The following is a 16,312-nucleotide window of genomic DNA, read 5'->3' as shown; positions in this document are numbered from 1 at the left end:
GAAATGACATTAAATCATGGTAAAGTCTTTATGGTACAGTAAATCCTAACCACGGGATTTTCAAAGTAAACTAAGCTGCCAAATAACTTGGTTACGATAATAATTATCTTTTGCCTTCCTCATTCTCTATAAAACCCATGTTTTTCCCAGTCCTGGAATCTCTGAGGCTTTGCTCATCTTCCTCCATGCTTCTTTTAATCCATACTATTTGATACTGCATCTGCTGATCTCAACCAAATCAAGGCAACCAGTTATCACTTTGACATGTTTCACTTTGGACTATATCCTGAGAGGGCATGTCTGGGTTGTCAGCCTTCCAGCTCCAATATTCAAGTGGGACCTTTCCTAGCCCATAGGACTCCTAAATTTCATTCCAGGTTGCACACTTCCTAACAAAGTTACAGAACCAAGAAAAAAAAAAAACAGTTACAGAACTGAGATATAGACCACTGACCATGTGCACACATATCCAGGAGATAGGGGGAAAATATATACCTTAAAGTAAATGTGTACAGTGACTCCAAAAGCACAGCATGCAAGTAGAGAGACAAAAACAAAACAAACAACAAAAACATAAAGTACTTAATCAGATTATTTTATTTTATTTTATTTGCCTCCAGGATTATCTCTGTGTCTTCACTATGAATCCACTGCTCCTTGCAACCTTTTTTTTTTTGTTGTTGTTGCTGGACAAGACAGATAGAAATTGAGAGAGGAGAAGAGGGGAAGACAGAGAAGAGTGAAAGACAGACACCTGAGGACCTGTTTCACCACTTGTGAAGTGCCCCTGCCCTGCAGGTGGGGAGGCTGGAAACGGGATCTTTGCACCTGTCCTTGTGCTTTGTATTATATGCATCACTGCCCCCTTACTTAATCAGATATTTTCTAATTGATGTAGATACCCTCCTCACCTACTCCCTATTTCATTTCCCTTAATCACTCTAACTCTAATGCGGTCTGATAAAATAAGGAATACAAAAGCTGGATAAAGGCAAGAGTCCCCGTACACTTTAATGATGGACCTTTTGTCACTACCAGGCCATCCCATCATCCAGGGTCTTACTCACGGAATCCTGGGATTCCCATATAGGTATGATGTGCCTAGACCTCTAACAAACCACTCTCTCAACCACCACTGGTCATCTTCATCAGGAACAACATTATAAAACTTTTTGTGGGCCTCTGCAGGATATTGCCTGCTGGGAAATTATGCCGATGCAGTCACATCTGCCATGTTGTCTCCTCAGGCTACTGCTAGTTCCCGCGAGAGTTGGGACATTCTCAGAGTGCCTGTTCCGCCATGTTATGCCTTCAGGGCATTGTCTATATCCCCGCTATCCGGAGTGCTTTGGTTACTCCTCCCCCCTCCCATTCTCATGAGAGTTATCATCCTATCCTGGAGTGCTATAGTTACTCCTCCCCCTTCCCATTCTCGCGAAAGCTGCTCCTATAAAAGCCTTTCTTCTTCCTCACCTCTCTCTCTTGCCAGCACTTCACTCCGGTGTTCAGATGCAGGAAAGGTTACTGCATGAGGCAGCCATTTTCACTACCTCCACATGGCTCAACCTGCTTCTCTAGCACCCAACTCTGAGGTGCTAGTGCAAATAAAGATTTGTGTTTCCTCTTCGCTCCGGACCCCCTCTCCTCCATGGCCCGCGCACAACAACATCTGGCTCAACAACAATTGCCCTCAATGTAGAACAACAATGGTAGAAACTGACCCACTCGAGCATTCTGGTTCTCTTTTTGACCGGGACTGTAATCACCATAGTACTAGCAGCTGTGTTTCTCTCCACTCCTCTCCCTGGTCAACTAAAAACATCAAAAAAGATCACCTTAGACCACAACAAGACAAGACTAGAACTACTTTGGGAACCTACCAAATCACAAGTGAGTGCAAACATGCGTGGCTCTTGGACACAGAGGAGCGTAGGAGAGATTCCTAAGGCTAAAGCCCATATCTACTCTTGAGTGGCTGGAAATGGTCTGGCAGTTTGCTGGTTGAGGCTGCACCTCCAGTCTGTTTTATCAACTAAAAGGTTGCTGAGGGTAAGAGAGCACTCCTCTAAGACTCACCAAATACAACTGTGAGTCTCTATTGCTACTGCCCCTCAGAGGCTGAAAGAGCAGCTGGGAGGCCCCGTGCTGACATTGGGAGGCAGAGAGCTGGCCAGAAAAATCAGGAGATCTACACCCCTCTGGACGAGAGGTGGGGCTGTATAGTGGAAGCCTTTCCCTATTGTTCTCCTGATGAGAACATGGTGAATAATTGCCTCAGAACCCACAGACTACAAACAACACTTGTTTAGAAACTCACAGGATCAAGTAGTGCAGTCCTGAGAGGGAAATTTATAGCCATACAAGCACACATTAAGAAACAAGAAAAAGCTCAAATAAACAGCCTGATTGCACAACTTAAAGACCTAGAAGAAGAACAAAGGAACCCTAAAGCAATCAGAAGGACAGAAATCACTAAAGTTAGGGTAGAAATAAATAATATTGAAAATAAGAATACAAAAGATCAATGAAAGTGAATACTGGTTCTTCGAAAGAGTAAAAAAATATACAAATCTTTAGCCAGACTCACAAAACAAGAAAATAAATAAATAAATAAATTGAATTGTAAATTAAAGAGGAGATATCACAACAGATACCACAGAAATTCAACATATTATGCGAGGCTTCTATGAACAACAATATGCCCAAGCTAGAGAACCTGGAAGAAGTGGATGAGTTCTCAGGTACCTACAAACTTCCAAAATTAAATAAAGAGGAACTAGAAAATATGAAAAGGCCAATCACTTCCAAAGAAATTGAAACAGTTATTAAAAACCTTCCCATGAATAAAATTCCTAGACCAGATGGTTTTACAAATGAATTCTACAAATCCTTCAAGGAAGAATTAATACCTATACTTTTAAAACTCTTCCAAAAGATTGAAGACACAGGAATACTTTTTTCCAGCTTCTATGAAGCTAACATCACTCTGATACCAAAAGTAGTCAGGGTTACAGCAAAAAAAGAAAACTACAGACTGATATATCTGATGAACATAGATGCTAATATACTGAACAAATTTATAGCCAACTGGATACAGCAGTATGTTAAAAATATTGTTCATGCCTTGCCCCACTAGGGAAAGAGAGAGGCAGGCTGGGAGTATGGATTGACCTGTCAATGTACATGTTCAGCTAGGAAGCAATTACAGAAGCCAGAGCTTCCACCTTCTGCATCCCACAATGACTTTGGGTCCATACTCCCAGAGTTTTAAAGAATAGGAAAGCTATCAAGGGAGGGGAGGGGATATGGAGATCTGGTGGTAGGAATGGTGTGGAGTTGTACCCCTCAAACTGTATGATTTTGGCAATGTTTCCTTTTTATAAATAGATTAAAAATATATTGCTTATCATGTACAAGTGGGGTTTATCCAGGAATGCAAGGTTGGTTCAATATACATAAGTCAATCAACGTGATCCACCACATCAATAAATGTCAGATCAAAAACCATGGTTATATCATTAGATGCAGAGAAAGCCTATGACAAAATCCAACATCTTTTTATGAACAAAACACTACAAGATATGGGAATAGATGGAAAATTCCTCAAGATAGTGGAGTCCATAAATAGCCAGCCTACAGCCAACAAAACTGGAAGCATTTGCCCTTAGATCAGGTACTAGACAGGGCTGCCCACTATCACTATTACTATTCAATATAGAGTTGGAAGTTCCTGCCATAGTAATCAGGCAGGAACAAGGAATTAAAGGGATACAGATTGGAAAAGAAGAACTCAAACTCTCCTTATTTGAAGATGATATAATAGTATACATAGAAAAAACAAAAGAATCCAGCAGGAAATTATCAGACAATATAGTAAGGTGGCAGGCTACAAAATTATCATTCAAAAGTCAGTGACATTCCCTATGCAAACACTAAGTTAGAAGATGAAATCCAGAAATCAATTCCTTTTACAGCAGCAACAAATACAATAAAATATCTAGGAATAAACCTAACCAAAGAAGTGAAAGACTTGTATACTGAAAATTATGACTCAAGAAAATAGAAAAAGGCACAAAAGTGGAAAACTATCCCATGGTCATGGGTTTTCTAGTATTAACACCATTAATATGAATAAACTACCTAGAGCCATATACAAATTTAATGAAATCCCCATCAAGATCCCACCCAGTGTTTTTATAAGAATAGGACAATAGCTATAAATGTTTATCTGGAATCAGAAAAGACCTAGAATTGTCAAAACAATCTTGAGAAGAAAGAACAGAACTGAAGACATCACACTCCCAGATCTCAAATTGTATTATAGGGCCATTGTCATCAAAACTGCTTGGTAGTGGAATATGAATGGACACACTGACCAGTGGAATAGAATTGAGAGCCCAAAAGTAAGCCCCCACACCTATGGACATCTAATCTTTGACTTAGGTGCCCAGACTATTAAGTGGGGAAAACAGAGTCTCTTTAACAAATGGTGTCGGAAAAAATGGGCTGAAACATGCAGAAGAATGAAACTGAACCATTATATTTCACCAAGCACAAAAGTAAATTCCAAGTGGATCAAGGACTTGGATGTTAAACTAGAAACTACCAGATACTTAGACAAAATTAGCAGAACTCTTTTTCCACATAAATTTTAAAGACATCTTCAGTGAAGTTAATCCAATTACAAAAAGAAGACTGAGGAAAGAATAAAACAATGGTACATCAAATTAAAAAGCTTCTGCACAGCAAAAGAAACCAATACACAAACAAAGAGAGCCCTCACAGAATGGAAGAAGATCTTCACATGCCATATATCAGACAAGAGGCTAATAAACAAAATACATAAAGAGCTTGTCAAACTCACTAACAAGAAAATGACCCCATCCAAAAATGGGGAGATTACATGAACAGAATATTCACCACAGAAGAGACTCAAATGGCCGAGAAACAGATGAAAAAATGCTGCAAGTCATTGATTCTCAAAGAAATGCTGTGAGAAGGTCATACATCAGAAAAGGTAGCAGCATCAAATGCTGGAGAGGTTGTAGATACAAAAGAACCCTCCTGCACTGCTGGTAGGAATATAAATTAGTCCAATCCCTGTGGAAAGAAGTCTGGAGAACTCTTGGAGGCTAGAAATAGACTTACCCTATGACCCTGCAATTCCTCCCTTGGGGATATATCCTAAGGAACCAAACACACCAATCCAAAAAGATAGCTTGGGAGTGAGTGAGGGAAGTATAATAGGAAATAGGTGAGGAGGGTATCTAAGTTTAAGAAGACACTATTTCATTATGACTTCATACTGGCTCACTGTAGACTATTGTGTACTTTTGCTTTCAGGTATATATTTTGCCCTAATTTATGGATACATGTGAATATATGCCCTATCTCATGGGTCCTGGTCTATATCTAGGTTTTAAGACTTTGTTGTGAAGTGAACTACCTGGAATGGAATTAGTGTATCCTATGAAAGGAAAGGTCTCACCCGAGTAATGAGGCTGAAGGCTCCATTTCTGCTGTCCCTGGACCCAACCTGAAGTGATGCATACCGAGGCGGTAATTGTTGCGTTGATTAGGTGGAAAGGTATTGTATGCCCTTCTGAGGATTTAGTAATCTGTGGTCAACCATGCTCAACGCACTGTTTGCAAATATCACATATAATAAGGTATATTCCTGCAGTTCATACACATAGTCATATCCCCCCCTTTCTTGGATATTTTGAGGTGAGAGGGAGAGAATATGTTATGCCATCAATGCAAAAATATACTATCAGTTGGTCATAATATCTTACTATGCTTTATTTATAAAGATCTCTAAGTATATATTCATAGGAAAATGAATTTATTTAGAATGAGCATCAGAGGTTTTTGGAAGGTATCATATGTGGAAAATGACCACATTAAGTGAGTAATTATAAATAATAATAATAATAAATACATTTCTTTTTGACCTGTTGGCTAAGGTAAAGTATATATAAATCTCAGCTTACTACTCAGAAGTTAGATGGTGTTTTTTATATTAGACTTTATTGTAAAGTATAAAAACAATAAAGCTTAAGTATATAAAAACATTGGGAAAAATAAGAATAAGTTAAGCCAGGCAATATGAAACAAATAAAAAGGAAAATATGGCTGCTTAACTGATAGAATAGGGTAGTGAACTGCCATTATATTGGGAAGCCTTCTTAGACAAGAAAGATGGAAATTCATGATTCATTGCTTTCCCAGTTTCAATTTTAACTATTTGTGTTGAAACTTCTTTTTATTTTTGTACCTCTAGACACTTTAAAACAGTTCCATTTTTAAGTACTTTTTTTTTTTTTTTTTTTTTTGCTTAAGCTAGAGGCACAGAGGCAGAGGCAGAGAGAGAAAGAGAGGTAGAGACCACAGCATTTTCTTCAATGTTTGGGGAGTCAGGCTCAAACCCATGTCATGAGCATGGTAAAGCACTTAAGTACACTGATGAGTTCTCAAAAACCACTTTGCTACCCACCACTACTCAAAGTGCCAGAAACACAATGTTTCACATCCCTTTTACATTATAAGTTGTTTTGTTATGTTATGCTTAACCTTTTATTTTATTTTTAGAATTAATGAATTTATTTCTCTGTCTAAATCATCGCATGTATGAAAACTATACAAATCACATTTTAACTATAGTTATATCTCAAACATTTTTAAAACTGCTGAATTAAGGGTTATGTTTTAATTTATGAACAAAATAAAATGTAATTGACATTGTGAAGAAAATCAGTAAAGCATTCAATTATGTTAATGAAAATACACAAAAACATCTACAATCTGAGATGAACAAATACACAAAAACATCTACAATCTGAGATGAACCCCCTGTATGTTCAGTCCCTGAAAAATGAATAACCATTAATTCAGTTAAACATTCAATAATTTGTTTAAAAGTTGCTATTTATTTATTTGTCTTTTAAAAATTGTTATTATCTTTATTTATTGGATAGAAAAAGCCAGAAACTGAGAGGAAGGGGCAGGTAGAGAGGGAGACAGTCAGAGAGACATCTGCAACTCTGCTTTACTACCTGTGAAGCTTTCCCCCGCAGGTGGGACCTACCTGAGGCTTGATTCCCGGTCCTTGTGCATTGTAAAATGTGCACTCAACCAGGTATACCACCACCTGGCCCCCATTTATGTCTTTTTGTCTTTGCCATATATTAGAGGCATGTTTGATGCTGGGCAAAGAGTAAAATTAGAATGTATACGTTATATTAAATCTACTGTGAGAAAAAAATCTAATAAGAAAAACACAAAAATAGCACAATAGAATATATTACTGATTTTAACATTTATTTATTTTAATGAGAGAATACAGTGAGAATGACACAGAGGCAGACCAGAGTACAGGTCAGCTCTGGCTTACAGTGGTACTGGCGACTGAACTGGAGATGTCAGAATTTCAGACATGAAAGTCATTTGCATAACCATTACATATTGCTAAAAATGTACATTTAATTTATTTTGGTGTCACTGAGTGCAATCAGTATATATTATCTCTAATTTAAACTATATTATTTTTTCCATTTTTTATCATTTTTACTAAAAGATGAGAGATTCACAGTATAGTTATTGGCATGTGGGTACAATTTCCCATCTACCCATCACAGTTGTCTGCAGAACACTCTTACCCCTCACCCCCAGCAACTTGGGTCCTTTTCCATCCATCATCATACACCAAGACCCAAAAGGATCTCTATATACTCTCTCTGCTTATTATTATTATTGTTATTATTATTATTATTAAAATCTGTGGAACTCTATGTCTGCAAGTGTTTAGCTTACTTTATCATGCCAAATTAAGAGTCAATTGCAGGCTGAGGAGATAACATACTGGCTTTGCAAATGTATATCTCTCATTAAAATAAATAAATATTAAAATAAATGTTGGAGGAAACTGTGGTGTCTTTCCTCTCATTGCTATTCTGGGCCTGGGTGCCTGCATGTTAACTCTATAGTTCCCAGTGGTCATTTTTATCCCTTTTCTTAATTTTCTGAAAGAGACATAAAAATGACAGAGGAAGAAGAGGTGGTGGGGGAGAACAGGAGAAAGAAGAGAAGGAAGAAGAGAAGCATGAGGGGGAAGAGGAGGAGAAGAAGAGCGAAACCTGCCAATACTGCTCCACAGCCTATTAAGAGCTTAATGGGCAGCTTGACGATACGAGAATCCGGCATGAAGCCCAGCCAGTCTATCTTGGCGTTACTCTCAATCACACCCTGTCATTTCACGAACATCTCATGAAAACTGCAGCAAAGGTGGGTGCAAGGAATAACATCATTGCAAGACTGGCCAGCTCCTCATGGGGCGCGAGCGCTTCCACACTATGATCATCATCTCTGGCATTATGCTATTCCACTGCAGAATACTGTGCCCCAGTATGGTTCCGTAGCCCCCATGTCCACTTGGTCGATTCCAAATTATATTCCTCCATGAGGATAATTTCTGGAACCATCTGTTCCACCCCAGTTCTTAGCAACATCGGCCCACCAGATATTCATCGGGATGCGGCATCATCTAAGTTCATTTCCCACGTCTACGCTCGACCGGACCTGCCAGTATACACGGATATCTTCGCCCACCCTGTCCAACGCTTGACGTCTTGTCATCCAATCTGGTCCCCTATGCCTACACTGAACTTCTCTGTTCCAGACTCTTGGAAACAGAGTTGGCAGTCAGCTGAGGTAAAGAACAAACACCTCATCACAGACACCCTGCAAGCGTCAACCCGGCTTTGACCTAGCACGTTATGATTGGGCCCTCCTCAATTGCTATCGAACAGGCCATGGCCAGTGTGCGTTCCATCGCTGGGGAGCCAGAGATGACCCGAACTGCCCCTGCGGCTCCAGACAGACTATGACCGACACAGTCAACAACTGCCACCTCTCCAGATTCAAAGGAGGTCTCGAAACTTTACATCAGGCTCAACTTGACGCTGTTGACTGGCTACGGAAGAAGGACAAACGCTAGAAGAAGAAGAAGCTTATTAAGCTGGGAACAAGGAGCCTGAATATGAGTCCATAAAATTGTTAATGTTTGCTCTTTACCTGGTATGTCACCACTCGGATTCTCCTTCTTTGTTTCTCTCTGGTTTAATTGGATTGGAGTGGTGAGGCTCAGGGAATGCCAAACAAAACAAAACAAACATTATGGTCTACTTAGTTTTGCAAAAAGGAAAAAGTGGAAGACACATTAGTGTCTAGATTATAGCTCCTTCTGTATTTTCATACCTTATTCTAGAAAAAGAACTTACCAGAATAAATTCATTATAAATCTTTTATTCAAATGCCCCCACCCCAAAAAGTGACAATTTCCAGAGCTCAAGGGAAAAAAAAAAAAACTTTGAAAGCTATCAGTTCCCATTCCTCCTACTGACTCCAGTTTCACAGTCAGGTACAGCAGAGTCCATAGAGTATCAATAATAAGACTAACTAGGTTTACAGTGCTTGAAAACACCAGAAAGTCTTTATCATCTCCAGCTGTACAATTATTCACAGATCAGAAAATAAGATGACATTTCTGTATTTCTCCTGTGGTAACCATACCCACTTGACTTACAAGGACTAAGTAGTGTCAGGATTTTCTTTCTTACTCTAATGATTTCAGTAATTTCACTTCAGCATGAGCAAAGATAGATAAGCCTTCGTGCATAGAGTCATTAGCCTATCATCTGAATTCCCTCAAGTTTGTCATAACTTACCTAGGTCTAGACATTTAAATTAAAATAAAACATTAATATAAATAACCAGCCCCAGGATGAATTAAAACCCATAAATGAAAATTAAGGAGTCATTTTCAGAAAGTATCTTTTTTCTTACAGCCCCCCCCCCAGTTGTTTTAGCTTGAACTTCTACTTGGGAATTTCAGTTTTTTTTTAATTTATTTATTAAAAATTATGTATTTACTTTATTTGATAGGGTAGAGAGAAATTGAGAGGCATAGGAGATATACAGCAAGAGACAGACAGATACCTGCAGCACTGCCTCACTACTTGTTAAGCTTTTTCACTGCAGATGGGGACTAGACTTGAACCTGGGTTCTTGTGCACTGTAACTTGTGCACTCAAACAGACATGCCACCATCTGGCCCCCGGAATTTCAACTCAAGGATATATCTAGTGGTAGAATAAGGCAAGATAATAACTTTTAACCATTTCAAAACATTTCACAGGAGCTGGGCAGTGGCGTACCAGGTTTAGTGCACATAGTAAGCGCAAGGACCCACACAAGGATCCTGACTAGAGCCCAGCTTCCCACATGTAGGGAAGTTGCTTCACAAGCGGGTCAGTAGGTAGCTGTCTTTCTCTTCCCCTTTTTATCTCCCCCTCCCCCTGGATTTCTCTCTGTCCTATTTAATAAATAAGAAATGGCTGCCAGAAGCAGTGGATTTGTAGTTCAGGCACCAAGCCCCTGAAGGCAAAATATAAATAAATAAAAATAAATTTTAAAAAACCATTTCACCATATATTATAATTGCTAGCAATAATCTGAAATGTACAACTATTTACATCTACCTACAAGTGTAGAAAGTTTAGCTACTTTCCTTTAACAACATAAATATTATGCCCCATTGTGTGTTCAGACCCAAACCTACTCCTTTGTATCTGAATTTCTTGATATTTGTAAACCTTGTTAATAAACACTATGGCATCAAGAAGAGAGGCCATTGTTGGCATACTCTTACTTCTATGATAGCATATATGTGTCAGGGAAGGTTGCTCCCACACTCTCACACACAGAATTCCAGTCTCTCTGAGTAATCTTTTGGGTATCCTGCATCCCTGACCCATACAACAGGCCTCCTGTTTCACCACTCCTGAAGCTTCCCCACATACATATACATGTACATATACATATACATACATACACATACATATATATGTATACATAGTCTCATGCTTAGTTCTAAGAGGCTATTTCAATATCATTGAAATTAACATATAACTTTCCATGTAATGTGTATGTTGAAAATATTTTAGTAGTGAAAAATATTTCACATATATCAAATGAATAAATGATTCTACTGTCTACTTAATTTGTGTCTATTAATGTCTTGGTATACTGGAGACTCTGACTTTATTTTTCATGAATATAAAAGCAATAGCAATTATAATAAAAGTAGTATTAAAACACAAAAGTAGGTGACAGGTTACAATGTTTTAAGTATTTTTCCAATTGTTTATATTACATATCTTCTATACCTCTAAAACATTTTTATAATTGTAATATATTACTGAATGTACCACTATGGTCATTTTAGAGAGCAGAGACTGATGAAACTAGAGCTCTGGTAGTATCCCTTAATTGATAATCAGTCAGTAGGGAAACCTAGAATAAGAGCTATGATAAATTAGTTCTAGAATCTGTACTAAGACATTGCTCTCAGTGATTAATAATATAGTGTTTGCATTCTTTTTTTTTTATCTTTTTTTATTTTTTTCAGGGGAGAGCGCGAACACAGTCCCCCACTACCACAAATTATGCAGTCGAGTTTCCCACATTTGGGGAAATCGCAGGGGTCAGCACATCCGGAGTGCAATGGATAAGCCTCGCCCTGGGAAAACCACCTTCATGATCATGGTATCTCCCCTGCCAGGTAAGTATAGTGTTTGCATTCTTCATGGTAAATCTAAAGTTGAACTTTTTTGGCATTATATAGTAAAAATGAAATTTTGTCCAGTATTTGCAGTATTGTTATTCTTTATTTTTGTGATTTATATACTTTTAAATCAGTAATAAAATCTCTGATTCTGTTTTTTTTTTAAATCATCTTTGTAGGTCTGGTAGTGCCTCTCCTACCTTGGTGCACATGTTACCATGTGTAAGGACTGAGCTTCAAAGCCCTGGTCCTCATCTGCAGGAGGTAGCAGTACAAGTGATGAAGTGGTGCTGCAGGTATCTCTTTCAATTTTTTCTCTCCCTATCACTCTGTCTCTTTACCTAAAAAATATGGTTAGTGGGAACAGTGGAGTTGTGCAGGCTCAGCAATTAACTTTGTGACCAAAAAGGGAAAAAATTATTAACTCGATATTTATTTTATTGCCACCAGGGTCCCTTATCATTGTGCCTCAGAGTCTGCATAACAAAGCCTCCCCTCCTGGTGGTCACTGTTCTTTTTATTTCCTTCTTTTTTATTAGATAAATCAAAGAGAAACTGAGAGAGAAGAGAGAGAGGGAGAGAAAAAGAGGTACCTGCAGACCAGCTTCATCACTAGAGAAGCTTTCCCCCGCAAGTGGCAGAGGTGGCTTGAATCTATTTCCTTACCCACCATAAGATGACCCAACTGAAAGTGCCACCAGCCTGGCCCATTAAGGAAACAAATAAACAACAACAACAACAAACTGTTAACTGTTTCATCCTTGCTAAGATTTTGCATGTAAATCTTAAGTCATATGAAAGGAATATATCTACTCCAGCTTCCTTTTGATTACAGTTAGCATATTCTTTTAACTACTTGAGCTTCATATTTATAAATTATTTCTCCTATCATATGAGTCAGAAATTCCCACCACTACCAAGAATTTACTGTTATTTCATGTTTCCTGCATCATCCTGTATTATTTTTTCTATTATATTTTTAGTCTATTTTTTTCATTTTATTTGGTGGAGATAATGGTTTATAGTGCAGTTATTGACTACCACCTCTCCAGATTCAAAGGAGGCCTCGAAACGTTACATCAGGCTCAACCTGACGCTGTTGACTGGCTACGGAAGAAGGGCAAACGCAAGAAGAAGAAGAAGAAGAAGAAGAAGAAGAAGAAGAAGAAGAAGAAGAAGAAGAAGAAGAAGAATGGCAGTTATTAACATATGGGTGCAATTTAAGACATGGGAACAATATGTCCTGTGGATAGGTAAATGGATAAAGGGAGTGTTACATATATAATGGATAATGAGGAGACATTTTTGGCAATGCAGACCTGCTTCACTGCCTGTGAAGTGACTCCCCAGCAGGTGGGGAGCAGAGGGCTCGAACTGGGATCCTTATGCGGGTCCTTGCACTTGGCGCCATGTGAGCTCAGCCTACTGTGCTCTACCACCTAACTCCCCTCTCTTTCATTTAAATCAAATGTAAGGGCTAATCACTGCATAAACCTAAGTAGTAACATACATGCTTACTCTTACACAAATCCCTTTTGCGCTTGTAAAAATTTTTTTAAAATTTTTTATTTATGAAATCATTTGTCAAAATTGTCGTAGTTATTTGAAAAATTATATTTCCTATTTTCTGAAGGCAATGAAACTGTTGGACTTATTTTGATGTCTATTTAGAACACTTCTTTATATTAATCAGATAATTTGCTTATGCCGTCTTCTGGTCCTATTTTTTTCAAGAAGGAGAAAAGATTTATTGAACTCCAATTTAAAATGGAGAGAAAATGATGTTCAGGTATATATGCCTCTTTTTTCCTTTCTTTCTTTTGCCGGGTTAGTGTAGTAAGAGAGACCAGGAACTCCTGACGGTGTGGTAATTCATGAGGGAGCCCCAGAGTTGGGTGTGAGCACAGCGGGTCATGCCACGTGGCGCCAAACCACAATGGCTGCCTCCTGCTCTGCATGCCAGCCCTTCTCCAGGCCCTTCTCCAGGTCCAGACTCAGGAGAGAAACCAGGAGAGAAAAGAGAGCAAAACCAGGAACAGGAGTGGACTTTATAGGGTAAAACTGGAAGTGGCAAGTCTGAAAGGAGATGGCTGGGAAAGGGGATGGAGAAAAGAGCAGGAAAGTAGAAAGCTTCTGTAGCAATGGTTGCTAAGGTTTTAACTGGCTTGATTAATGTACCCTGCAGGCAGGGTGGGTCTCGAGGTAGAAAGAAGATAAATCAAAGGAATGGGTGGGGAATCTTTCAGGCAAAACAATGATTATGTAAATAGGCCATAGTATCAGCAATGGAGCAGGGGGGGAGCAGGGGGCTGGCTTAATGTCCAACATTCTTTTTTTGGAAAGAAAAACAGACCATCATTCAGAACTTTGCAAATCCTATGCTCACATGCTACCACATCCTAGGCCTCTGATATCTTGAGTTTTTCTTGAAAAACAGGAAATAAGGCCTCTAGTTAAATAAGATGAAGTGCTAAGTTTGTTTCTGTGTAAAATTATCCTCAAGGGGGCTGGGCGGTAGCACAGTGCATTAAGCACACATGGCGCAAAGTGCAAGGCCCAACACAAGGACGTACCTAAGGATCCTGGTTCCAGCCCCCATGTCCCCTCACCTGCTGGGGAGCAGGGGTTGCTTCACAAGCAGTGAAGTAGGTCTGTAGGTGTCTTTCTCTTCTCTTCTGTCTTCCCCTCCTCTCTCAATTCTCTCTGTCCTATCCAATAACAACAATAGCTATAACAACAATAATAAGAACCACAACAAGGGCAATAAAATGGGAAAAATGGCCTCCAGGAGCAGTGGATTCATAGTTCTGGCACCGAACCCTAGTGATAACCATGGAGGCAAAAAAAATCCTCAAGATGAAATATATACCTTATCATTCATTTTAGAGAAATAAGAGAAAATTTGATATTATGGCTGAATTTAGATTTATAAATAATATCATGAATAATAAAGAATAATCTTTTACTTTCATAAACTCCCTCTTTAAAAATGAAAGCTCTACATCTTATATTTTCTAACTGACTTCTGAGACAAATTAATTTTTAAACAAAATTTCTTCTTTTTCCAAAATATTTTTTTATTTTATTTATTTTCCCTTTTGTTGCCCTTGCTGCTTGTTGTTGTAGTTATTCATGTCGTCATCGTTAGATAGGACAGAGAGAAATGGAGAAAGAAGGAGAAGACAGAGGGGGGAGAGAAAGATAGACACCTGCAGACCTGCTTCACCACCTGTGATGTAACTCCCCTGCAGGTGGGGAGCCAGGGCTCGAACCAGGATCCTTACCTTGGTGCTTGCACTTTGCGCCACATGCACATAACCTGCTGGGATACTGCCTGACTCTCCTTTTTCGAAGATATTAAGGGAATTTAAGCATTAAGGAAAATAAAAATACTAGCAAATTGTGTAATTGGACCCAATATTACAAAACACATTTAAAAAAAATTAACTAGTACTTTACTGGGGTGTTGTGCTGTGCAATTCTGTATATCCTGGTGGATCATTTTTCCTTTTTATGGATGAGTTTGAGATACAAATGAAAGGATAGACAGAAAGAGGAGAAGTACTGCAGCACTGTTCCACTGCTCATGCAGCTTATTCTGTGCATGTTGCTCTATTGTGATGACTGGGGACCTGAGTTAGGCTTATCATGTATGGTAAAGTATGTGCTCTATTGGTGAACTAGCTCCTTGCAACCCAACCACTTTAAAATAATACAATTTGAAAAATAATCATGTATCTTGTCAATGCCTTAATAGGAAGAATAAAGATGATTAAGTTAAATAGTTACTTTGATTATGGAAAACTGCATTATGTAAATCACAAGACAATAAAAGGATACACTGATAATTTGATCATACACACACACACACATATGTTGTGAGGGTCTGGTTCTTGATTTATAGGAATAGAATGTCTGTGACAGGATAATGAATAATATTCAGTAGTAGTTATCTACTTGGCAAACATTTTTTTTTAATTTTTTATTTATAAAAAGGAAACATTGACAAAACCATAGGATAAGAGGGGTACAACTCCACACAATTCACACCACCAGAAATCTGTATCCCATCTCTTCCCCTGATAGCTTTCTTATTCTTTAACTCTCTGGGAGTATGGACCCAAGGTCATTGTGGGATGCAGAAGGTGGAAGGTCTGGCTTCTGTAATTGCTTCCCCAATGAACATAAGCATTGACAGGTCATCCATACTCCCAGACTGTCTCTCTCCCTAGTGGGGAAGGGCTCTTGGGAAGCTATCTACAAAGTAGAGGACCCCCCCCAACTCTTCATCTGCACTATTTCAGCCTTTAGGTCCATGATTGGTCAACACATCATATTTTCAATGTCACAAAAAAGTCCTCTCAAATACATTACATTAATATATTTTGCTTTCATATCTTAAAGCTAAATATAGATTAAACAAATGGAATTCCAGAATAGAATACCTTTAATAATCATTGTAGCCCCATTAAAGTACATAAAGAATACATGAAGGAAAATGGATGAAAGGAAAATAGCAATATGATCTCTGAAAGAAGAAGGGCTCTTTGCAGAAATATCTGAGTGGTATTAGAAAACAGATCACATGAAGAGAAACAAAATAGCTTATATGCTGGACCAGGTATTAGAAAAGCTCTCAACTTATTGTTAGGATTTCACCGTGGAAGCCAATTGCCATTGTGGTTTAAG

At 38.5% G+C, this 16,312-nt stretch overlaps 1 protein-coding gene and 1 non-coding gene across 4 annotated transcripts in view; both read right to left on the bottom strand.

Annotated features, from left to right (window-relative positions):
- The window catches only part of KHDRBS2 (KH RNA binding domain containing, signal transduction associated 2), an 829,362-nt gene that overhangs the window by 497,365 nt on the left and 315,685 nt on the right, over positions 1–16,312 (bottom strand). The gene's annotated exons all lie outside the window — the stretch shown is intronic.
- On the bottom strand, positions 11,465–11,628 carry LOC132538337 (U1 spliceosomal RNA). The gene has a single exon (XR_009549734.1). It is a non-coding gene; the product is annotated as a U1 spliceosomal RNA (small nuclear RNA).

The sequence above is a fragment of the Erinaceus europaeus genome, chromosome 4, assembly GCF_950295315.1.
Source record: "Erinaceus europaeus chromosome 4, mEriEur2.1, whole genome shotgun sequence".
Taxonomy (NCBI): Eukaryota; Metazoa; Chordata; class Mammalia; order Eulipotyphla; family Erinaceidae; genus Erinaceus; species Erinaceus europaeus.
Note: the sequence above shows the minus strand (reverse complement) of the source record. Positions and strands in the feature narration are given on the sequence as shown.